This window comes from Ovis aries, chromosome 3 (genome assembly GCF_016772045.2).
Source record: "Ovis aries strain OAR_USU_Benz2616 breed Rambouillet chromosome 3, ARS-UI_Ramb_v3.0, whole genome shotgun sequence".
NCBI classification, from domain to species: Eukaryota; Metazoa; Chordata; class Mammalia; order Artiodactyla; family Bovidae; genus Ovis; species Ovis aries.
Window position 1 is genome coordinate 25,897,187 of NC_056056.1, and position 24,933 is coordinate 25,922,119.

At 43.5% G+C, this 24,933-nt stretch overlaps 1 protein-coding gene across 1 annotated transcript in view; it reads left to right on the forward strand.

The window, feature by feature from the left end:
• Positions 1-3,666, forward strand: part of GEN1 (GEN1 Holliday junction 5' flap endonuclease) — a 34,358-nt gene extending 30,692 nt beyond the window's left edge. The window contains exon 15 of the mRNA XM_042245806.1: positions 84-3,666. The gene's annotated coding sequence lies outside the window, so the exon portion shown is untranslated. The remainder of the gene's footprint in view (positions 1-83) is intronic.
• The last annotated feature ends 21,267 nt before the right edge of the window (positions 3,667-24,933 follow it).

The following is a 24,933-nucleotide window of genomic DNA, read 5'->3' on the forward strand; positions in this document are numbered from 1 at the left end:
TTACATTTGGGTCTGATTTGTTTCAAGTTGGTTTTTGTGTATCATATGAGATAACAACTGAGAGACCTTTTTTTCCTATACAGATATCCACTCGCATGATCACAATTTGTTGAAAAGAAATTTTCCCTCATTGAATTACCTTGACTCCTTTGTTGAAAAATCAATGGCCCATGAAAAGTGTGAGTCTGTTGCTATTCTTCCCATTGATCTGTTTGCCTATCATCACTCCAACACCACCATCTTGATTACTGTAGATTTATAGTAAGTCTTGAAATCAAGCAGTTTATCCTTGTTCATTATATTTTCTTGTCGAGGTCACTAATTGACCTCCATATTAGCTAATAAACAACTTACAGTCTTAAATATACCTTTCTGCAGAATTGAGGACAATTGAACTTTCCTCGAAATCTTCTATTATTTTGTTTTCCATGTCAACAATGCTTCTTGGTTTATCTCCCTCCTCCTTGGCTATCATTTTAAACTCCTCATAGGTGCAAATATTCATGCTTATTCAATATTAATACTTGTGTTCCTTCAGTTTTCTCTCTTATTCACTCTAGATATTTTCTACCCTCATGACTTCAGCTGCTTATGTGCTTATGACTCAGACACGGATCATTAGCCAAAGCTTCTCTCCTAACTATAGATCTGCTTACTTAACCAATTTCTGACATCACTGGGAATGAGTACAGTGATAGAGATGGGTTGAGGCTCCAAGGTGCCTGACATATCTAACCTTGGATGTAGTTCCAAGTCTTGCTGTAACTGATTCCTGGTTCCAAGTGAAGTCATTTGGGTAGTGAACATTCAATCTAGAGATGATATTAACTCATGGTCAATTAAATAAGTATTATGCACATCAAATGTCAAGGACTGCCAGGAGAGACAAAGTGGAGTAAAACCCATTGTTTTCTTTCAAGGAATTGACAATCTAGAGCGAGGTAGGGCAATGTGGCATATTTACACCTAAGAATAAATTGCACTGGCAAGCACAGAATTGTTCAATGAATGAGATAGACAATACTATAGGAGTCTTTCAGAGGAAGGAAGATTCCTTCAGCAAACAGAAAGATTTGCCTGGGCTTTGAAGGGTAGTTTCCCTGGTGGCTCAGAAGGTAGTCTGCCTGCAGTGCAGGAGACCTGGATTCAGTCCCTGAGTTGGGAAGATCACTGGAGGAGGAAGTGGCAACCCACTCTAGTATTCTTGCCTGGAAAAACCCTTGTGGGCTCTAGTCCATGGGGTCACAAAGCGTCAGATACGACTAAGCAACTAACCCTGTGTCTTGTGTAAAGGGTAGGCACCAATTTGATTGACAGAACTGGAGCAGTATTAACTAGCAGTAATTAGCAGTATTAACTAGCAGTATTAACCACTGACATTTCAGTGGATGAGTGAATACTTCAAGAAACCTCGGCATGGACTTCCCAGGTGGCATGGGTGTGTGTGAGGGTGGTGGGAATCCACCTACCAAGCAAGAGATACCAGTTTGATCCTTGGAGAAGGAAATGACAACCCATTCCAGTATTCTTCCCATGAACAGAGGAGCCTGGCAGACTACAGTCACGAGTCTTTTTTGGAACTCCAGGCTCGATAAAATAAATCACTATGCAGGCAAAGGAATTACCAGGAGTTGTAGAGAAGTAGTGAATTTGGAGCAGAAAGCAAACTAGGATATCTTAGGGCAAAGGGATAAAAGAAATGTAGCAAAGAAACTGACCTGGATGCTAAAGGATTCTGAAAATATAAACCACATATGAAAGTGTATGTGTGAGTGCATCAGTTCACACATTTAAGTACCCAAGTTGCACCCAACCTGGTCATAGAAAAGAAGGAAGACAAGGAGAAGGAATTTTAAACCACTGGGCAAGGGAGAAAACTAACATTTCTTGAATACCTACTATGAATGTGCAAATAAAGGTTCTTGACAAGAGTTTTTATCCTCTCAACATCTCTGTAAGGACTGCATTGCAATATTGTGTGCACCCAGAATGTTGCACAGAGTTTGATTCTTTGATTCACTAATTCTTATTTACCAATCAAGACTCAGTGTAAACACAGTTTCTCTAAGGAAACTATGTAGCTTCTTATGGATCTCTGCTAGTCCCTATAGACATCTACGATATTAGCTATAAGTAGTTTTGTGTCAATTGACTTGCATTTTTGTCTCCGACACCCAAGCTGTGAACATCTTGTATTTCTGAATCTGTAGCACCTAGCAGAGGGGCTGGCACAGAAAGCATTCCGTGAATGGGTGCTGATTGCTGGTAACGAATTCAGGATCTTAGTTCTTCCACTCTCTGGAGAAAGATCAAATCCGTTTGGATGGTTCCTTGATCACTAGTCCGCTTTAGTCATTTTAAGGTGCCATGGCGAGATGTCTTGCTTTCTGAAGGTGAAGGGGCTCAATCACCTGCTGACTGTTCCTGTTGTGCTGGTAGCACTTAGGGTAAAACAGCTTAAATAATATTACTAAAGTCAACTGCCTTTCATCTGCAGATCAACGTGGCAACATTTATCACCTTCTCAGCCAGGAAAAGCTTTTATCGGGCTCAACTAACAGCTCGTATTAGTCTCTTGCAAGGACTTGCCACATTGCCTTTAAACTGAGATGCTGCATCGTCAGCCCCAGAAGTAATCCAAAAATGTGGAGCCTTTTCAGATGATTGTCAGAATAAATGGCTTATTCAGCCCCATTCCAGATAAATTCAATAAACTGTTTGGGAGTGGTGAGGAGGGTCATCAGCAAAGTAGGCTGACCCTTCTGTGGGCAGAATGACTTTGAATATTTTGCAAATTTTGGAAGAATTCTTTTCGTAAGCATCAAAGCAGAATTTCTTTACTACGGATTAAGTGTCTGGACTTCCTCAGCATTATTCTCTGCCAAGACCTGAAAAGGGAGACATTGACCTCCCAAATGGCAAAAGATGCCAGTACATTTAGAATTGTCTGATCAAAGACCTAATGAATGAGTTCTCTGATGTTTGCATCATCATAACTTAAAAACTTCATTTCCCACTCAGCAGATACCTGCCTTTCAGCTGTGAGTAGAGTCTGAAAAGGGCTGTCCTTTGAGAATGAGTGACTTATTCAATGAGAACGTAGACTGCAAATCCTTTGCCTTGTTGTCTTATTTTGTCTTAAACCAATACTGGTTTCAGTAACTGCTCCAAAGGAATTCTTATGATTAAAATCATTTATATTTTTGTTAAACTGAGAATGCTTCCTCTCTGGATGCCAGATGTCAGAAGGCGTGTTTTATAGGGTTGTATCCAAACACAGACCTGTCTTGTCTGGGCCCCATGAAGGCGCCACAACTTCACAGCTGGGATAGTTCTGTGGGAGGTGTCAAAGGACTTGGCACAACCAGGTGGACATCCTGTGACACAGACTGAAGGACACTTTCTTTAACCTGAGTCGCGGTTGGAGTAGTCGTCCTGGCTCTGAAGGAAGCTGACTGCCATGGGCAAACCTTCTCAGCCATCAGCTCACTTGTTCTTCTAAGTGGGAATGATGTTGCTGCCTCGCTCGGCCCTCGCTGACACACCCAGGACAAACGGCTTTTGAGAGACACATATTAATGTATAGATTTAGCACTACTAATTGTGAAATGCTAAATCTGCATTGATGAATCATAAAAAATGTCATTAAAATGTGTTCCACCATAACCTGTATGCATTTAAACAATTATTTTCACATGGCATCCTCTTTCTTAATTGGGGTTTAGCTGCTTTTCAATGTTGTGTTAGTTTCTGCTGTACAACAAAGTGAATCAGTTGTGTGTATACATATATCTCTTCCCTCTTGGACCTCCCTCCCCAACCCACCCTTCTTGGTCACCACAGAGCACCAGGCTGAGCTCCCTGCACTGCACAGCAGCTTCCCACTGGCTGCCTGTCTTATACATGGCAGTGCACATACGTCAATCCCAATGTCCCAGTTCACTCCACCTGTCCTAATGTCCACCTGTTTGTTCTCTATGTCTGCGTCTCTGTTCCTGCCCTGCAAATAGGTTTGTCTGTACCATAATTTTTCTTTGAGAAGGCAGTTGGCTCTAGTTTTCATATGAAGAAAGAGACAAAGCATATTGGGCATTAAAGAGTATGGTAGGTTCACACTGTGATGCAAAGTATTAGTGAATCTTGGGAGAAGAGAAATGACATATACTGTTCATTTACTGTTTCGTCTGCCCACTTTACTGATTCTTCAAATTCTTCCTATCTGCTCCGTGGAAACTTAAAAGCAGGCACTTTTAGTGCCTTATATATGAGGCTAAGAGAAGCTAAGGGATTTATCCAAGGTCAACATCTATTAAACAGCAATACCAGGATTTGAATTCAGACCTAATATAACTTCAGAGCTTTTTTGGCAAGATATAAGGCTTCTGTATGCTCCAGATTTACTTGGGTTTGTGGCACTTTTAAAGAAACTACCCATCAGGGAGATACAATGACCTCAACTAATCTTATTTACAGGAAACTGGCCACTAAGTCAGAGTCGTTTAGAGTCCCAGAAAAGCAGTATTGTGAATATTGAAGAAATGATCACCAAAGCTACTTTAATTTTCATAATTAAAAAAATTATTCAGTTAACACTTGGGGAGTTTGGGGATTTGGGTTCGTGAGTAAGGAAAAGGGTGTGATGGACAGACAGGACACAAAATATCCCACAAGTTTCATCTCCTTTTTTCAAAGCTCTAACCACAAGGGCCAGATGTTCTCAAAACGAGTTTGTCCTCGGCTTCTCAGTAGAGCATTAACTCTGTTTCCTTTTTAGCTTTCATATCTGACTTGAATCACCTTTGCAGAGTGCCCACAATGAGCCAGAGGCCCCATAATAATTGAATTTGTTAAGCACATTGTTCATTAATCTTGAAAGCAGCCCAAAGAAGCAAGGCAGCACTCCCATGATCACACCATCAGTACAAATACCTCCTTCCAGTTGTATTGCTACCTCCAAAGGGCAGGGACAAGCACCTGTTGCAGGAACTCCTAAGAGCGCCTTCTAACTGATCTAGTTGTTTCAAAGCACTCGTGCACACATCAGCCAGATAAATAAATGCAAATCACTTTCTAACAGCACCCCCGCAAAAACTTCCCATCCCTCTCAGTCTAAATTGCAAAGTCCTGGACAGAGCCTGTGAGGTCCTCTGTGGCTGAGCCCTGCTTGTCTCCCTAACTGTATCTCCTGCCTCTTCCCCCTTGCTCACCTTGCTCACCTTGCTCTTGGAGGCACTGACTTTCTTTCACCTCCTTAAACACACAGAACTCATTCCACATTCCAGCTCTTAAACTTACTGTTCCCTCTGCCTGGACTTCTGGCAGGTCTCCAGATAGTAAGCTCCTTCACACCATTCATCTAGAACTTCTGTGACCACACCAGCTGAGTGGCCTCCTCGTCTCCCGACTCTAACCCCAACTGTTTTCTTCACAAATAATTGTATTTTGTTTGTCTCGTGTCATTACAGTAACGACACAAGAGAAGACACTTTGTCTGGTTCTTTGTTATATTCCCAGAGCTTGCAGCAGCATCTAACGTGCATTTAATACATCCTGGCTGAATGAATAAGTGGACAAAGGTAACCTTTGAACCCAAATTTTCCTGAAGCCAAAGCTCAAGCTTTGACCATCAACATGCTGCAATTTTTCATTGAAAAATTGAATTCATCTTGAGATGGATTCAATATCTAGGTGAGGCATGGTGCAGAGCACACAGGATAATTCCTGTTTCTTCTCTTCATGTTTATAACTTAGCTGTAATACCAGACTAATCTGTTCTTGAAATACCGGATACTATGAATAAATGCTGGGTGAAGGGAGTGGCACCAGAGGGCATCAAAAGGCTAAAGAGAGTGGTCAGTGAGGAGCTAGGTGACCCTCAGAGGCTCCCTAGTGCTTAGGGATGCTCGAATGGCAGATGCAGTTTAGGGATGGGGAAGGACGGCTCTCAGGTTCTTGGATATGATGAAGTCAGGTGAACTTGTCCACGAAGAGTCTCATAAATGACGTGTTTTAGGGCTGTCCACACTGGACACATGTATCAGATTCTTTTGTCTTTGGAAAAAAAATAAAACCCAGTCACCCATTATGTATAAGTACAATCTCATAAGAAAAACAAGGCCAGCAAGGGAGGAAGAGAGGAGAAAAGGGAGTGGGGTACCCTGTTTCTGACTCAGGGTGGTGGGGGGAGGGGCAGGGGCAAGGGGAACCTGGACCTGGCATATGGTGTCATGTATGATTGCTTCTCTTACCCCCGAAGGTCTCCTCTGTAAGATTCCCCTGGAATTCCATGCTTTCTCCACAGACAAATCACCAAAAGGGACTCATGCAAGGAGGCCATTTCTTTGGGGCACACAGAGGGCAGAGCTGCTCTGTAGCATCATGTCTGTCCAAGAAGGGGCAGAGCTCAGACCACTAGCAGACACACCAGCCATCCAAGGGTTTCTCAGGGACACAGCTGCCCCTCAGAGGGGACTCTCTCCACCTCTAACCATGGTTCCCAACCCAGTGTTGATAAGGAGATCCCAGAGGACCAGGTCATCAACTGGTGAAGATGACTTACGACGTCCAGAATTAACATCCGTTCATCCATCCATCCATCCACTCCGTTCATTCATTCAACAAGCAGTTACTCTATACCATGCCAATTGCAGGGGCTATTGTAAGGGTTAGACAGTTTCCTTGAGAAACTCATGGTTGATCCACAGAGAAAACCATATGGAGTTAGTATCTGAACTCTACTCGTGCTTTAAGCTCAGAGTTGAATGAAATCCTGGTGTGGCCACAAAAATCACACCAAACCAAAGCAAAACACTTCATGAAGGGGAAAACTATGCTTAACCATTTTCTTTCCCTCTCAGGCTCTTCCCAGAAAGGTGATAATGGAAGATTTGGTCCCAACAGAGCCACAGACAAGGAATTTGCATTTTAAAGTTTGACAGATATTTATAGGCCTTTTGATCTTCTTTCCCTACTCTACACACCCACCCTCAGTCTTGCCTGCCTCCTCCTTCCCCAGCTCCCATATTTCTACGTTGTACCAGGTACAGACTTGAGAAATGATGGCTCCAGGTCCAGAAGTTTCTAGGATATGTGCCCTGGGTGCTATGCTCACGGTCATACAGCTCCTATTTATTAATACCAGCTCTATAGCAAATACTTTTCTTTATTTCTGACTCCCACAGGCTCACTGCAAGTTTCATTATTTACCTTTTTAGTCATTGTTAAGGGAGGAGGAAAATGAGGCTCAAGGAGTTTAAGTAACCTTGCCCCAAATCACAGATAAGACCTAATGGGGGCACAGTGAAAACTCAGGTTTGTGTATCTTCAAACATATGACCTTTTCACAAAGCCAGTCCGACTCCAGTCACCAAGCCTGGTTGTTGCAGGCTACTTAGCTGAGGTCCCTCTTAGAAAAAGATGATCCCGCATTCCAGTGTTCTTGCTGGTGTTATTCTGGAAATAGCCCAATAAACGTCACAATTTGATTTACTCGGGACCAACTTGCAGCTGTCTTCCTTTGCAACTCTTCTCGGGCTCTGAGCTTTTCCTTTTCTTCTACTCCTCTTTCACACAGGCCTCTGGAGGCCCAACAGCTGCACGACTTAGTTTGGAATTGCCCTCTGTGGCCCCCACTGGATTTGCTGAACAGAGTCACTCTCTGCCCCCAAAGAAACCTGTTGGAAACGGGAGCTCAGAATCTCAGGAAGCCTTATGCTTTCACAGCTGGAAGGAATCCTAGAAGCCATGGAGGAGACAGGTTCTGAGAATGACTCATGCAAATTGGCATCAGATTTATGAGAATGCCTGCTGAGTGTTTGCTATGTTAAAAGTGAGAGATGAAAGAGACAGATCACACAGACACCTCCACGTGCTGGGTGCTTTTTCATATTTAATCTCCACTACAATCCAGTGAGGTACAATTAATGATTATCCTCCTGTTTCAGATGAGTCCTGGTTCAGAGAAACAACCGACTGAAGGTTCCCCTGCAAGTAACTAGATGACTCGAGATCTGAACCGGTGCAATTTTAGAATGACACAGAGCTTTCCTTTCCATGGCAGGAGGTGTGGTTTGCTGAGGAGTACAGTGTCCTGGCCGCTGTGACCAGCCTGTGAAACGTGCTGCTGTGCTGAATTCAGAGCAAAGAGCCAACAGGACAAACAGATGAATGCAGTCATTTCATAGATTTTGTAAGAGGTCAAGTCTAATTGAAGGTCACCTGCCATTCACCAACCAACTGTCTGGGTGGTCTTTTGACCAGTAAAGCCTCCCCCAGACACAAGGACCACTCATCCACCCGCAGCCCCGCCCCAGACTTTCCGAGACTGTTACAAATCAGAAGGTTCTGCAAGTTCCCTTCCTTCTTGGAAAAATCCATCCCCCCAACTCTCAGAGAGGAAGCCTTAGAAGTGCCAAATTGGGAGCCATAAGCAAGTCGTCGCTGGTGCTGAGTCTTCCTGTTGAGGTTGAGAGATCAGGTTCAAAGCTCAAGCCGCCGCTTTTCCACCTTCCTCCCCAAACCACCTCAAATCCAAAGAGGCAGCTCCTTCCCTTCCCCCTACTGCAGTCCTGTAAGCACTGCTGGGTTGTGCTGAGCTAGGGGCCAGAGTGTGGCATCCTCAAATACCAGCTGCACAGCAGAGGCTCTTGGGAAGTTTCCTCTCCAGGAAGAATTGGCTACAGAAGCAGAGATTCCCACTCCTGAGCACCAAGGTAGACCTGCTGTGGATTGGGTTATTCCTAAGCAGGCTGTTTCCTGAAGGACTCCTGCCAACTGTACAGTTATGGGTCCCCAGTGTTCAGAACAACATGGGTAGGAGATGACACTGATCCAACAGGTTCAAATCTTACCCAGCAAGCCCTGGCCCAACCCCAACTGCTCTTTAGGCACAGCCCACAACCCGTTTCTCCCAAAACATTTTTCTTGGCCGCTTATCCATACTAAACTTCATTCTCTTCAGAAATGAAATATATCTACACATAACTATCAGGAGGATAGCCTGTCATTGGTGGCATTTAGTCGTGCTTCCAGGGACACCTTTGACCTCAATACAAAAGGAAACTCTCCTGCATCTTGATGTCACTGATTCTGGAGCAAAGACTTGACCCCGTCATGGCATTGTTACTGATGATCCTGACTTGGCATCATTTTTGCTAGCTTGCAATGATGACACTTGCTAGCCTGCCAGTGATGACACTTTCTCATTTTAGAAAGAAGAGTGAACATTGTTATCAATCCATCCGGTAGCTCTTAGCCCTTTTTCAGTTATGCGAAACCTTGAAAATTTTTGAAAACTTTTACCTACCTGTGAACTTTTGGCTCAGTGGTAAAGAATCTGCCTGGCAATGCAGGAGATTCGAGTTCAGTCCTTTGGTTGGGAAGATCCCCTAGAGGAGAAAATGGCAACCCACTCCAGTATTCTTGCCTGGGGAATCCCATGGACAGAGGAGCCTGGCAGGCTACAGGCCATTGGGTCCCAAAGAGTTGGACACAACTAAGCAACTAAGCACAGCACAACAACTAAAGCAACAAAAAAGTTTACATGGGAACATAGCAATGATCATGGTGTATTGTATTTGACACCTGTTGAAGCTCATTTCTGACTTCTGTCACACTGCTAGCCTCTGTTCTAGAGAGTAAGCACCCTGGTCTGGGGACCTCGTCCAGTTCCTTGTGTGTCTCCAGAGAATAGTATAGTTTCTGGTGCATAAAAGATACAAATGTGTGTTGCAAGTTGAATGAATTAACTGATCTAGAAGTGAGTATGTGAGAGCAATGCTGGCTTGGTGATACCGCTTGAAGGAGGCCATTGCTCTTTTGGCCTAGGAGGAGTGACCTTGCGTGACGCTGTACACAGCTCAAAGGGTTGCACAGGTGGAAATGAGAGAAGGCAGGACAAACGAGGCTGACAGCATTGACCAGGAAAACACCTTGGGATGGTATGGACTGTCAGAGGTACCAGTAAGTACACTGGAGAGTGTAAAATTCTAGACCAATTGTTTTCAAATTCAGCTTTCTTAGGACTTGCCTGAAGAGTCTGTTATGCAAACATATTGTTGGACCCCACTGCCATAGTTTCCAAGTCAGGTGGCCTTTGAATCATAGAGAAACAGCTACAGATCAGCGAGGGATGTAAGAACTGAAGAAGGAAAAAGAAGGACAATAACATTGTTTGGTGTGCGCAGATCCAGCCACCATCCCACTGTCAGAATAATGAATCTCTGGCTCTCTCTGTCTCTCTTACTCTCATTCTGCTGCTGCTAAGTCGCTTCAGTCATGTCCAACTCTTTGCAACCCTGCAGGATTTTCCAGGCAAGAATACCAGAGTGGATTGCCATGCCCTCCTCCAGGAGATCTTCCTGACCCAGGGATCGAACTTGCATCTCTTATGTCTCCTACATTGGCAGGCAGATTCTTTACCACTAGCATCAGCTGGGAAGCCCTTATCTCATTCGACCTCCTTCTTTTAATCTACTGCAGCTATAAGAGCTTCTGAAAGTACATGACACGCTGTCCAGAGTGATCAAATGGGCAAATGGATTTGGAAACCCTAGGAAGACTCTAGCACCACAAAATCTGTTTCAGTCCTCCAACCAGCCGAGGTAAAAAATTCCCATCCTAGATCCAAGTATGGATGCCTTCAGGCCTTTTCCCTATAATCTTATTTCAAGATCCAGTTCTGATGTCACTTTTTTCAGGAAGCCCCTCTTGGTTGTCCAGCTAATATTTATTTCCCTCTTCTCTCTCCTCCATGGCACATCTCTGGTGTCTTTATAACACTTCATAGCATCACCTCTTTCCTCACATGACATTTGTCCTCCAGGATGTGAGAGTTGGACTGTGAAGAAAGCTGAGCACCGAAGAATTGACACTTTTGAACTGTGGTGTTGGAGAAGACTCTTGAGAGTCTCTTGGACTGCAAGGAGATCCAGCCAGTCCATTCTGAAGGAGATCAGTCCTGGGTATTCATTGGAAGGACTGATACTAACGCTGAAACTCCAATATTTTGGCCACCTCATGCGAAGAGTTGACTCATTGGAAAAGACTATGATGCTGGGAGGAATTGAGGTCAGGAGGAGAAGGGGACGACAGAGGATGAGATGGTTGGATGGCATCACCGACTCAATGGGCATGGATGTGGGTGAACTCCGGGAGTTGGTGATGGACAGGGAGGCCTGGTGTGCTGCGGTTCATGGGGTCGCAAAGAGTTGGACACGACTGAGAGACTGAACTGAACTGAACTGTGCAGTAATAATACCAGTCACATGTATAATCTTTAATTTTCTAGTAGTCATATTTTGTTTAATGAAAATAGATAAAATGATTTTTAAAACAAGTTTGATTTAACTCAATATGCCCACAATGTTATTTCAACATTGATGATATAAAAATCATCAACAAAATTTTTTAAGCACACTGAGTATTTGAAATTTGGTGTGTGGTTTACACTTAGAGTTTATCTCAGCTTTGGTTACATTTCAAGTTCTATGTGTGGCTACACGTGGCAGGTGGAGGCCCTGTCGGGGTGCACAGTCCTGGGTCTCTGAGGTCAAGGCTCTGACTCTTGCCTCTGGGTCTTCAGAAGCAGAACCATTTCCTGAACCCAGTAGAGCATCATAGAAAGTGTTTTGAGTTAATATAAACACAAATTCCTCCTGGCCTTGTATTTGTTTTAAGATACAGTGGATAATGGGTACATCCGTTTCAGGAAAGAGGGAAAGCAAGTCACAGTAGGTTTCATTTAAGTAGTGAGGGGAACTTTCCCGGTGACCCAGTGGTTAAGAATCCACCTTGCAATGCGGGGGGTGCTAGCTGAGGAACCAAGATCCCACATGCTGAGCAACTTAGCTTGCACACCTCTAACTACTGATCTCTTGTGCTCTGGAGCCCACGCACCACAAGAGAGCCAACAACAAGACAGCAACATAACAAAACAAAGATCTTGTGTGCAGCAATTAAGGTCCAGTGCAGCCAAATAGATAACAGCAATAAAAGAGGAGTGAGTATTGGAAGAAATATGGGGCCACAGAGCATTCATTAAAGGGAGCTGAAATGGGCAGTGGAGTCCAAGCGGTAGATACCAGGGAAACTTCTCTGTCTTGCACTGTGGGATCCAACCCAGCAGACATCAGATGATGGTGCCTCTGAAGTGTGTAGTTGGTTTCCTTCTGGAAGCTACCTCAAATGGCCTGAAGAGTACTGCACCCCAGAGCATTTGATCGAGGTGTAATGCTATCAGTTGTCTTTAACAAAGAGGTGCAGCAAGAATGTGTTCTCGGTAAAGATCACTTCTGAAAACATGTTGAACTTGTTTATGCATTGGCCACAGGCTTCCCAAGAAAGTTCACTGGCTTACCTCCTAATTTACCCAAAGTTGGTTCGGTGAGGAGAATGGGCTACCACTTTTGTCACAAAAGAACTGCCTCCAAGGCCAGTGCCCATGGATATATGATCACAGCTTTCCAGGAAACAGATCTCCTGAGGAAATCAGAGTTCAAGCTCCTTTCCCTAGGTCCTCTGAGGTCAAAAAATCGATGTACAGAGAGGTACAGGGACTGGAGTCTGGACACCTCCCTGCAAGTTGGTTGTCATCAGTAGTGTAGTAAAGTTACAAGAAGGCATCTGAGGAGGACCAGACACTTGGCTGAATTATATTGTTCCTTGATGAGGCTCAGGTTATAGTAGCAAGAGTCCAGGCTTTGTAAAGGAACACCCCATTTTCCAAATGCCAGCCTGCCCATTTATTTAGAACATCTATTATATTAAAACTCTTCATGTATACACTTCCTTTTTGCTTCCCTGGTGGCTCAGACAGTAAAGCATCTGCCTACAATGCGGGAGACTGGGGTTCAACCCCTGGATCAGGAAGATCCCCTGGAGAAGGAAATGGCAACCCACTCCAGTATTCTTGCCTGGAGAATCCCATGGATGGAGGAACCTGGTAGGCCACAGTCCATGGGGTCAGAAACAGTCGTACACGACTGAGCGACTTCATTGTCTTTTCTTTCTTTGAAAGGACTTTTTGGCAATTTACGCAAAGCAATGTAACACATGGTTAAGACCTTGGGTCACTAGCATGTGACCTCCCGCAGGTTATTTTACCTCTTTCAGCCACAGGTTTTTCACTGTGAAGTATGAGAACTAACACTCCTTACCCCCTTAGTGTCGTGATTAAACCGGGAGATAAAGTGCTAGTCAAAATGCATGGAAAGTGCCCCATAAATGTTTCAAGCCAACATAAGACAGGATAGTTTAAAGTAGAAAAATGAGCTTAAAAGCGAAGAGGAATAAATATTTCAAGCAAGTGGGCACTGAATACATATCATCACACAATGAGTGATGGGCAGTTGAGGGAAATTAGAAGACAGGAAGACTGTCCTCTTAGTCCTCAGCTTACATTCTAGTTGAGTGGACTCTACCATAGGAGGAAAGCCTTGTGTTAACCTGTGTAGCACCCACTATAAACACAATACAGGTGACCGGCACCATGGGGTTGAGGGCCAGTCAGAGTAGACCGGAAAAAAAAAAAAAATTAGGATCTAGAAAGGCAATGAGATGGCACCATTCCTCCCAAGCAGGAAACTGTACATCAGCCAATGGGGTGAGCCATCTGTCTTCTGAGGAGAGTGAGAAGGGAAAGTCCAGACTGAAGGAAGGAAAGTAGTCAGGAGGCAATAGGAAGCCTTAGTGACAAGTGAGCTGGGTAGTAAGAACATCAAAAGAGGAAACAGACCAAGAGCTCCTCAGCAACAGAGAAAGTTGCTAAGATCCGTAAGATGGCAACAGCTTGCATTGTGGGAAGGGATGGTAGGGGAGGGGAGGTGGAGAGTGAGAAATTCATCTCCAACCCCATGGTCTGTCCCTCGGCCCAGGCCTGCTCAGGGCTCCCCAGGTCTGCCAGCAACACTCTTCTGCAGGTGGTGGCTTGCGACCCCATGGAGTATAGCCCTTCAGGCTCCTCTGTCCATGACATTTTCCAGGCCAGAAAATGAGTTACCATTTCCTTCTCCAGGAGATCTTCCCGACCCAGGGATCGAACTCGGGTCTCCTACATTGCAGGCAGATTCTACCGAGCCAATCACAAAGGCTGATGACTGAAAAGCTCGTGTGACTTCAAAGACTCTGCTTTCCCGTCTCAGCAATGTCTGGGAAAGCCTAGTTTGAGGCACTTACCTTCTCTCTGCCTGGCTGTCTCAGCTGGACTTGCCAAACCCGGTCTTCCTACAGGGAGTAATTAGATAACATCTTTAGGATGCCTTGAGCTGCAAGAAGGGAGGACACGGTGCACAGACATACAGGCACAATTATTTCGCAGGATTCCATTTCCTCTGTTCTCTTTGCATCCATCTCCTGGTAACAGCTGTCTGGCTCCCTAAAGCCAGCAACAGCTGCAGTAATGAGCCCAGCGTTTGAGCCTGTAGATGACACAGGCTCAACTCCAGGGGTGCAGCTGTTTTTTAAAGCCTGATGTCTCAGCCCTCCCCCAGGTCCAGGCAACAAAGAGAGCCATTCGTTAACACTCCACATTTCAAGTTTTCATATGAGAGGGGGAGTGTGGGTGCTGCCTTCTCGGTTTCACTAGCACTACAGTTTCTTAATTCTGCCACTTACTGGCCATCTTGCCGAAGGCAAGCATGAAAAGCCTCTCTGAACTTTAGCTTCCTTGGCTCTCTGTAGACGATGATATCACTCACCTCACAAGGCGGTTTGTGAAATTCCAAAGGTACAGTAGATATGGACGTCTTTTCCATGTTATAAGGCAAAATTTCAGTTCAGTTCAGTTCAGTTGCTCAGTTGTGTTTGACTTTTTGCAACCCCATGAATCGCGGCACGCCAGGCCTCCCTGTCCATCACCAACTCCTGGAGTTTACTCAAACTCATGTCCATCGAGTTGGTGATGCCATCCAGTCATCTCATCCTCTGTCGTCCCCTTCTCCTCCTGCCCCCAATCCCTCCCAGCGTCAGGATCTTTTCCAATGAGTCAACTCTTTGCATGAGGTGGCCAAAGTATTGGAGTTTCAGCTTTAGCATCAGTCCTTCCAATGAACACCCATCTCCTTTAGGATGGACTGGCTGGATCTCCTTGCAGTCCAAGGCAAAATTTAGGCATTACTAAAATCCTTGTTTCTGATTTTAGCAAGCGGAAAAATTATTAAACAATACAGGTCAGTACAATACATTTCTGAATTGGGCTGTCCCTATAAATGGTCCCTGAGGAGTGAAGGGAGTACAGAAATTTTCTGGAGAAAACACTTGGCCCCAGCTTAGAGGAAGTGGGAGAATCTGAGAGGTCAAAGGAGAGAGAGAGTCATGTGAGGAACACAACCCAGGCAGAGCCCAAGAAAAGAGGACATGGTCTAGGGACTGTGTTGGGCCCTCCTGGAGTGGGGCAGAGAATGTGCCTGAGAACCAGGGGGGATGGAAAGTTGGAAGGGTCAAGATGGGCCAGAATATGAACAGCCTTAAATGACAGGCAGCAAAATTATCAGGAAAGATTTTCATAGCATGAAATCGTCAAGTTCTGGAGGTCAGCCAGGCCTCCTCCTTGCCTCCAAAGGTTTCTCTCTGTTTAACAATCTAGACAAAAGGCCTGAGCTGGACGTGCTCTTGGTTTCCTTGGCACCAGGCTCAATAGCTCCTAGAACCCTGGAGGTCTTCTCTCTTGAAACATCAGTGATTCCCAGCTTCCCTGCTTATTAAATAAAAAGAGATCACTTGGCTACAACCTAGACTTATCAAATCAGAAGCTTCAGGAGAGGAGCCTGGGAATCTTCCTTTTGAAAATAATTCTTTTTCTCTCCCCAGGTTACTCTTGTCATCATGGAACTGTGAAAGGTTTGTATGGGAATCATGTGCCCTGAGTGCTAAACACAGAGCCCAGCAAGGAGTCAGCAAACCACCCTCCCTTCCTCCCTTCCTTTCTTTCTTCCTTCCTACTTTCTGACCTTTTTTTCCCATTTATTTTTAAATAAGTGAACTACCTAGATGCTTTGATTCAACTTGAGGACAACTATGATCCCCAAGTCTTTGTCTTCTATATAAGGACCTACTCAGGCCAGCCTTGCCTAGCCAATGCTGTGAAAATCCTCATTTTTAAACTGACAACTTTTTAGTATATGTGCAACTGAAGTAAACACTAAATTAATAACTTTTTAAAATTTAGGAAATACTGACAACTATAAAAGATAGTTACTTTATAATAGCAGCTACTAATAATTGAATGCTGACTGCATTTGAGGCCAGGTATAATGAAATTTCTCTACATGTATTAATCTTCACAGTGATCCTTTGAAGTTATTTGCTGTTATTATTTTCATATGACAAATAGAGAAATGGAGACACAGAGAGATTGTTACCTGCTTAGGATCACAGAGTTACCAAAGTAGACAAATCAAAGTTTTGACCTAGGAAGCCTGGCTGCAGAGTCTGCACTTCCAACTGTGACTCTAGACCACCCCTCAAGAAGAAAGGACGATGAATGAAGAAAATTTACCTTCAATTCCTACTACCAAAAATAACCACTCAGACACTTAGTCATTTTTCTATGAAAAAAATTTAATTGTATTGAAGTATTAATTTCATATATCTTGCCCTAAAATAATAATTTAATATTAAATTCTATTTCCTATATTATTTGTTTTCCATAAATATGGCTTTTATCCCCTATATAGTATGCCATCGTAAGGAGAGGACATAATTTATGTAATCATTGCTTTGTTGGTAGACATTGAGGTTGTTTCTAATTTTTTTGTTCTTGTAATACTACGAAGAGGGACTTCCCTGGAAATCCAGTGGTTAAGACTTTGCCTTTCAATGCAGGGGGTAAGAGTTCAATCCCTGGCTGGGGAGTTAAGTCCCCACATGCCTCATGGCCAAAAAATCAAAGTGTAAAACAGAAGTAATATTGTAACAAGTTCAATAAAGACTTTAAAAATGGTCCACGTTAAAAAAAATCTTAAAAAAAAAAAAAACTATGATGAATGTTCTTGCTCATGAACATTTGACTGCAGGTTTGCTTAGTTTTATAGAAGGAGGTTCATGTGCCAAAGAGACTTAAATCTCCAATGCATTCTAGAGACTTTAAAACACTTTAAAAGTCTAGCCAGGTTACCCTCCAATAAGCAGTGTGTAGGAGAGACCATTTCCTCACCCTCTTGCCAACTTTGCCCATTTGGGAGGTGAAAAATGGCCTCCCCTTGTCCCTGCATTTGCATGTCTTTGATTACTATCGAGGTGAACATTTCCTTCTACTTTTGTTAGCTGCTGGTACTTCTCCTTTTGAGAGCTGTTTATTCATGCCCTTGTTCATCTCCCCAGTGGCAAGCTTGTGTTTTTCTTATCTATATGTGATCTCCATAGCAACACCCTTTGACCCATATTTGTGGGAAATACTTTCCTAAGTTTGTTCTTCGCCTCATATCTGCCTTTTAAGTATCAATTAACTCACGAATATAGAAATCTGAATTAAAAATGGCCCAAAGGCGGGGCCAGGGTTTCTGGAAATGAGCAAGGCTCATTCGATAGATGTCCTGCTAAAACACACTGAGTATTCATTTCATCCTAGGAGTTTCGGCATCCTAGTTATGGGTACCGGCAATGACTAAAGGAGAAAGTTTGCACTTTTCTGCTGTTCAGGCTGATAAAAACAGAGGGACATCCTTAGAGAACAGCCTCAGTGCAAATTGCTTTCAACTTTTTTGACATGGGTATTAAAATGCCACCCCAAATACCAGTGGTAATAAAGAATCCAACTTAAAAGGGAGAGTAGGTGTAAATGTAACACATGAGATTTTTTTTTTTCTTTCTTTCTTTTTTTTTGGATCTTGCTAGACAGTTGCTGAAGAATCAGTGGTGGGGTGCTCAAAGCTGCTTCCCCTATCTTCTGGGGAAAACTTCAGGTTAGTTGTGGGTGACATGAGATTTTGAACCAAGACAAACTGCTCATATTCTCTTGCAGTAAGAAAAATCGACACATTCTGCCCTGTTGCTCTCAAGGGAGAATTAGCTTCACTTCCTCTATTTATGACCCTCTTCCCCTGCTCTGATGTCCCTCCACCCCACACAGCGCATTCCCCTCTCTGCCACCTTCCTGTCTTCCACTGAACTGCTCATTTTGTGCAGATGTAGTGGCTGGATTTTTTTTTTTTTTCCTCTCCAAATGAACACAGTTAGTCATATGTTCAAAAGAGAAAGCGGCTTATAGTCAGAAACTATAGCGACCCCACAGGGACATGGCTATTTGGGAATGGATTCTTTTTAAAGAGGGCTTCCCAGGTGGCGCTGGTGGTACAGAATCCGTCTACCAATGCAGGAGATGTTAGAGATGCTGGTTTGATCCCTGAGTGGGAAAGATCCCCTGGAGAAGGGTATGGCAACCCACTACAGTATTCTTGCTTCAAGAATTAGAGAAGGCCACACTGCCTTGGCCTCCATCTACATTCGTTTAGCAAAGAAAGTTCACCCAACACTTGGCTGTGGAGTGGGTTAATGAATGAAGACCTTGAGCTCAGGTCGTCCAAGTGCTTGAGGAAAGAGAAGTCTTAGAGATGTTTGGGAGTGAGGGTGCTACTCTTTCCCGCAATGTCACTTAGCCAAGGGGATGGAGGTAAACATAAATTCAGGTCAGGAAATCCTCTTCAGGAACTTCTTGAGAAGTCTGCAAGGATTTTGTCTTTCTGTCCTGAAGCATTTCTACAGTTAAGCGTCTTTACCTTCTGTCTCTCCTCTCTTTTATGAAGTAAACCAAATAATTTCATTCTCTTTTTTTCCTGCTATTTTGTCCTAGTTTAAATATTCAGCTGGTGAAAACTGTTTATGTGCCTGTGACACAGTGCTTTGCCATTTACTTTTAAGAAGATGAAAACCCCAAGTTTTACCCTTTGGCTTTTCAATGAGCCTCAAACTTAAATCAGGAGAAGCAAAACCTTTTACTATTTATTTCCCTAGTTTGTAGAGAGAGTGATGGGAGTGATGTGGAAGCCATGCTGGGAAGAACAATTCCTGGCTTCACTGGAACCCTCATGGGCTTCTCAGGAGGTTGTGTCAGTGACCAACTAGGAAATTGCTACCTTTATTTCTCTCTACCAGCTCAAGGACACAGGAAGATGTCCTGCACTGGCAGGTGGATTCTTTACCACTGAGCCACCAGGGAAGCCCAAAGCACCTAGTACTCTGGGCCAATCTCTGGAGCCCTGTATGTACTGCTTACATGATTGAATGGTACCGGTCAACTCGTTTCTCATATTTACTGAGTTGAAATTCAAGACTGAGTTCTGGCTTCAAGAGCACTATAAAGACCATCACACTGATGCCTCTAATCCTTCTCAGCTAATTTGGCCAGTGGTTAAAAGTCTGGACCTGAGGTATCTTGCCTAGGAACAAATCTTAGGGCTACCAGTCATTAGATGTGGAGTCTTGGGCAAATTGCTTAACTGCTCTGTACTTCTATTTCTTTTTTAAAAATATTTAATTGAAGTATAGTTGATTTACAATGTTTATGTAAATTTACAATGCCTTAATTTCTGCTGTACAGCAAAGTGATTCAGTTATACATATATACATATATATATATGTATACTCTTTTTCATATTCTTTTCCATCATGGTTTATCACAGGATATTGAATATAGTTTCTTGGTATACAGTAGGATCTTATTGATTACCCATTCTACATAAATAGTTTGCTTCTCCTAATCCCAAACTCCCAATCCTTCCTTCCCCAATCCATCTTCTCCTTGACAACCATGAATCTGTTCTTTGTGTCTGTGAGTCTATTTTTGTTTCTAGGTATGTTCATTTGTGTCATATTTTAGATTCCACATGTAAGTCATACCTTATGGTATTTTTTTTTCTTTCTGACTTACTTTGCTTAGTATGATAATCTCTAGGTCCATCCATGTTGCTGTGAATTGTGTCTCAATTTCTAATATTAGTAAAACAGGATTAGTGATGATTAGCACATACTTCACAGGGCTGTTTCAAGGATTAAAGTGAGTTAACCTCTGTTAAGAATCCAGAATAAAACCTGATGCAGCCTTGGCCTCCAGGCATGTTCCACTCAAACACATCCTCTACAGGCAGCTGGAGTAATGGCCCCGGGGTTCTGCTGGCCAAGTCCAGCCTCTGCTTAAATCTCATCATGATGACTAGAAGCTTTCATCATCTACGAGATAAACTCCAAGTGCCTTACCAATACAGACGAGGTCCTCCTCTCCAGCTTCGGCCTCTGGTTGATGCCCTGGGAACATGGAATGACTGGTAGTTTCTTGCGCAATTTGTGCTATATCTAACCTCCAAGCAATGACTAGAATGCTGTCCTCCAAACTTTCACCTTGTTAAAGACAAACAAAAAAAAGCTCTGCTTTTAAAAGAGCATCATTTTAAGAACCCACAGGATTCTTACTTTAAAATATCACGTCATACAGAAAACCCTCCAGATTCTTTATGGTAACCCTCTGCTGCTGCTGCTGCTGCTAAGTCGCTTCAGTCGTGTCCGACTCTGTGGAACCCCATAGACAGCAGCCCACCAGGCTCCCCCGTCCCTGGGATTCTCCAGGCAAGAACACTGGAGTGGGTTGCCATTTCCTTCTCCAATGCATGATAGTGAAAAGTGAAAGTGAAGTCGCTCAGTCATGTCCGACTCTTAGCGATCCCATGGACTGCAGCCCACCAGGCTCCTCCGCCCATGGGATTTTCCAGGCAAGAGTACTGGAGTGGGGTGCCATTGCCTTCTCATCTGTGTGCAACTATTTCTAAGACCTGACCCAGGTTTAGTCTGCTCTGACGGCTCTTCTATTGACAATAATGTCACATTGTAACCATCCATCTGAAATCCTACATGTGCTAATACTGCAATGGGGACACATTTCAGAGGGTCCCCATACAGGTCCCCACAACTGCTTCATAAGTTGTGCAGGTGGTACCCTATGGTTCAATTTATCACAGAGATTACATACGGTGTTTTTTTATAAAATTAATTTAGTTATTATAGTTGGAGGCTAATTACTTTACAATATTGTGGTGGTTTTTGCCATACATTGACATGAATCAGCCATGGGTGTACATGTGTCCCCCTGGCCTGAAATCCCTCCCACCTCCTTCCTTATTCCATCCCTCTGTGTTGTTCCAGTGCATCAGCTTTGAATGCTCTGTTTCATGCATCAAACTTGGACTGGCCATCTCTTTCACATATGGTAATATGCATGTTTCAATGCTGTTCTCTCAAATCATCCCACCCTTGCCTTCTCCCATAGAGTCTAAAAGACTGTTCTTTATATCTATGTCTCTTTCACTGTCTCTTATATAGGGTCATTGTTACCATCTTTCTAAATTCCATATATATGCATTAATATACTGTATTGGTGTTTTTATTTCTGATTTACTTCACTTTGTATAATAGGCTCCAGTTTCATCCACCTCATTAGAACTGATTCAAATGCATTCTTTTTAATAGTTGAGTAATATTCCATTGTGTATATGTACCACAACTTCTTATCCATTTGTCTGCCAACGGACATCTAGGTTGCTTCCATGTCCTGGCTATTGTAAACAGTGCTGTGATGAACATTGGGGTACACGTGTCTCTTTTAATTCTGGTTTCCTTGGTGTTATGCACGGTTTTATGAGTATTTTTACTTCTCTGTCTCTACCCTCAATGCTCTCAGCAACACAAAGACAAAAGCTTTTCAACTTAACTTTTTGTCCTCAGCACCCAGCACAGTACTTGGCCTGTAGTCTGTATCAAACAAAAACCCATAGGCTAATATGCTATCCCTTCATAGCTCCTATTCTATGCTAAGACCTACTAAGGAATCAAAACATAATTGGGGTAGTAAGTCAGAGGTGTGACTAGATAACCAGAACATCAGGCAGTTAAGTATTAGCAGCAAGTAACTGGGGCCAAAGCTTTGTACTGTCTATCCATTAGAGAAGGGACACATTCTAAGAACTGAGACAGATGGGAGAAGCTTCTGGGTAGGAATGGGACTCGAGCAGAATCTTGCATCTTGTAGGTGTTCCCAGGGATTACATTGCACAGATGACTGCTTCGGGGAGGCAGTGTTTGTAGGGGAAGGAGTCTGGGACTTGGCATTCTTGTATTCAGGTTGCATCCTGCCTTTTCTATCCTCTGTGTTTGCTGAATCCCCTTCTGAACATGGGCTTCCCAGGTGGCTCTAGTGGTTAAAGAACCCATCCGCCATTGCTCGAGACATAAGAGACACAGGTTGAAACCCCGGGTCAGGAAAATCCCCTGGAGGAGGAAATGGCAACCCACTTCAGTATTCTTGCCTGGACAGAGGATCCGGGCAGGCTACAGTCCACAGGGTTGCAAAGAGACTTAGCACGCTTTATGAACACAGGATTCCTCATCTTTAGGGTGTAGTTTATAACCTCTACCCTATAGAATTACTGTGAAAATTAAGATGAACCAATGAATCTTAAAACAAAAATAAAATAGATGAGTCTGATTCTCTGCACATGACAGGAATTCAAGAGTAACTCTCATGTTAATTAGACTCCAGCTTAGACTTTTTGGTTACTGATAAGATTCTTATCTGTCAAAGGCTTTTCTGCAGCATCCTAAGCATAGCTTGGAAGAAAAGCTATGACCAACCTAGACAGCATATTAAAAAACATAGACATTATCTTGCCAACAAAGGTCCATCTAGTCAAAGCTATGGTTTTTTCAGTAATCATGTATGGATGTGAGAGTTGAACCATAAAGAAAGCTGAGTGCTGAAGAATTGATGCTTTTGAACTGTGGTGTTGGAGAAGACTTTGAGAGTCCATTGGACTGCAAGGAGATCCAACCAGTCCATCTTAAAGTTAATCGGTCCTGAATATTCATTGGAAGGACTGATGCTGAAGCTGAAACTCCAATACTTTAGCCACTTGATGTAAAGAACTGACTCATTGGAAAAGACCTTGATGCTGGGAAAGATTGAAGGCAGGAGAAAAAAGGGATGACAGAGGATAAGATGGTTGGATTACATGAGTTTGAGCAGGCTCCAGGAATTGGTGAAGGACAGGGGAGCCTGGTGTGCTGCAGTCTATGGGGTCGCAAAGAGTCAGATACGACTGAGAGACTGAACTGATACTGATACTGAAGGGATTGCAATCCATCCAGCCCTCCCTCTGCCTTGAGCAAATGGCCTACACAGACTGCCCCATGTGTATAGACATCCTGGATGCCCCTCAAAGGTCTGGTGATGGCACTGTTTCTCAGGAGACAGGCTTTAAAGCATCATCATCCATGCTCACTTATATGTTTTTAGGGAGCATGGGCTTCCTTGGTGGCTCAGTGGTAAAGAATACACCTGTCATGCAAGAGAGGTGAGATCGATTCCTGGGTCAGAAAGATCCCCTGCAGAGGAAATGGCACCCTACTCCAGTATTATTGCCTGGAAAATCCCGTGGATAGAGGAACCTGGTGAGCTACAGACCATGGGTCCCAAAAGAGTCAGACATGACTTAGTGATTAAACAATGGAACATGGCAACATTGATTTTATTGTTAAAGTAGTTCTTTTTGTTAATTTTGGAACCATCATATCTCTATAGCCCTTTTATACTTTCCAAAGGCAAGCTTCAGTTTTCAGTCTTCTTAACATTCTAGCAACAAGGTACATGTACTGTGCTGTGCTAAGCTGCTTCAGTCGTGTCCGACTCTTTGTAACCCTATGGACAATAACCTGCCAGGCTCCTCTGTCTGTATGATCCTCCAGCCCATAATACTGGAGTGGGTTGCCGTGCCCTCCTCCAGGGGATCTTCCGAACCCAGGACCTTCCCAACCCACGTATCTTATGTTTCCCTGCTTTGGCTAGCGGAACTAGTACCACGTGGGAAGCCCTCAAAAAGGTATATAGGATGGTCTAAATCTTCACATGGGAAAGGCAAGGTCCATAAATGAATGAATCACTCAACGTTCCACAGTAAAGACAATCAGAATGAGGACTAGGGCTCAGGTGTCCTGGGTCACAGTTCCAAACTTCTGTGCTGCTTAAATTTCTCTTTGGCAGTGGTGGCACCAGGGATGGGGTGGTGGTGGAAGTGGGCCACACCAGCAAGGAGTAGTCATTTTAGTATTGTCATTGTTTGCAACCGCCACTATATAGCAATAGTAAAACACAGATCAACTGTTTCTAAATTATCTCAACTCTGTTTCTAAATTATCTGTAGGTAATGCATCCCTTTATTGTCTGCACTGGAGGCAGATAACTCCAACTACTCACCTTGGGTAATCACTGTTCTTTGGTAAAGCGTGCGCGCGCTCAGTTGTTAAGTCGTGTCTCTGCAACCCCATGGACTGTAGCCCGCTAGGCTCCTCTGTCCATGGGATTCTCCCAGCAGGAGTACTGGAGTGGTTTGCTATTTCCTCCTCCAGGTGATCCTCCCAACCCAGGGATGGGACCCATGTCTCCTGTGTTGCAGGAGGATTCTTTACCCACTGAGCCACCCTGGGAAGCCCTCTTTGATAAAGAAGTCTGTCTAAACTGGTTTCACTGAAAATATCTATCTGGTTGCGCTGGAAAGGAGGGAATTTTGATTTCTAAGCAGAGGTGACTTGAGGTCAAAGAAAACGGAAGAGATGCATTTGGGACTACATGTATTGTGGCTCTAACTTCTTTTGACTCAGGGAATCAAGAAATGATTGAGCACAGTTTGTCAGTAAACTTACACCATGCCATGTGTAGACCTGATGAAAAAGTAGACCTCCCTCTATGAGGTCAGCATTAGTATTTCAATTGTACAGACAAAAGCTGAGGCTAAGACAGATGCATTTACATGTCCAAGGTCATAATGACTCAGGAACCAGTGTAAGATTTGTCCAATTCTAAATGGCTGCATTATTACACTACTACACGTTCCATCTGTCCACCAATGTCTGAACAGCAAACAATAATTTAGTACTGAAAAGGCTAATATAGCAAAATGG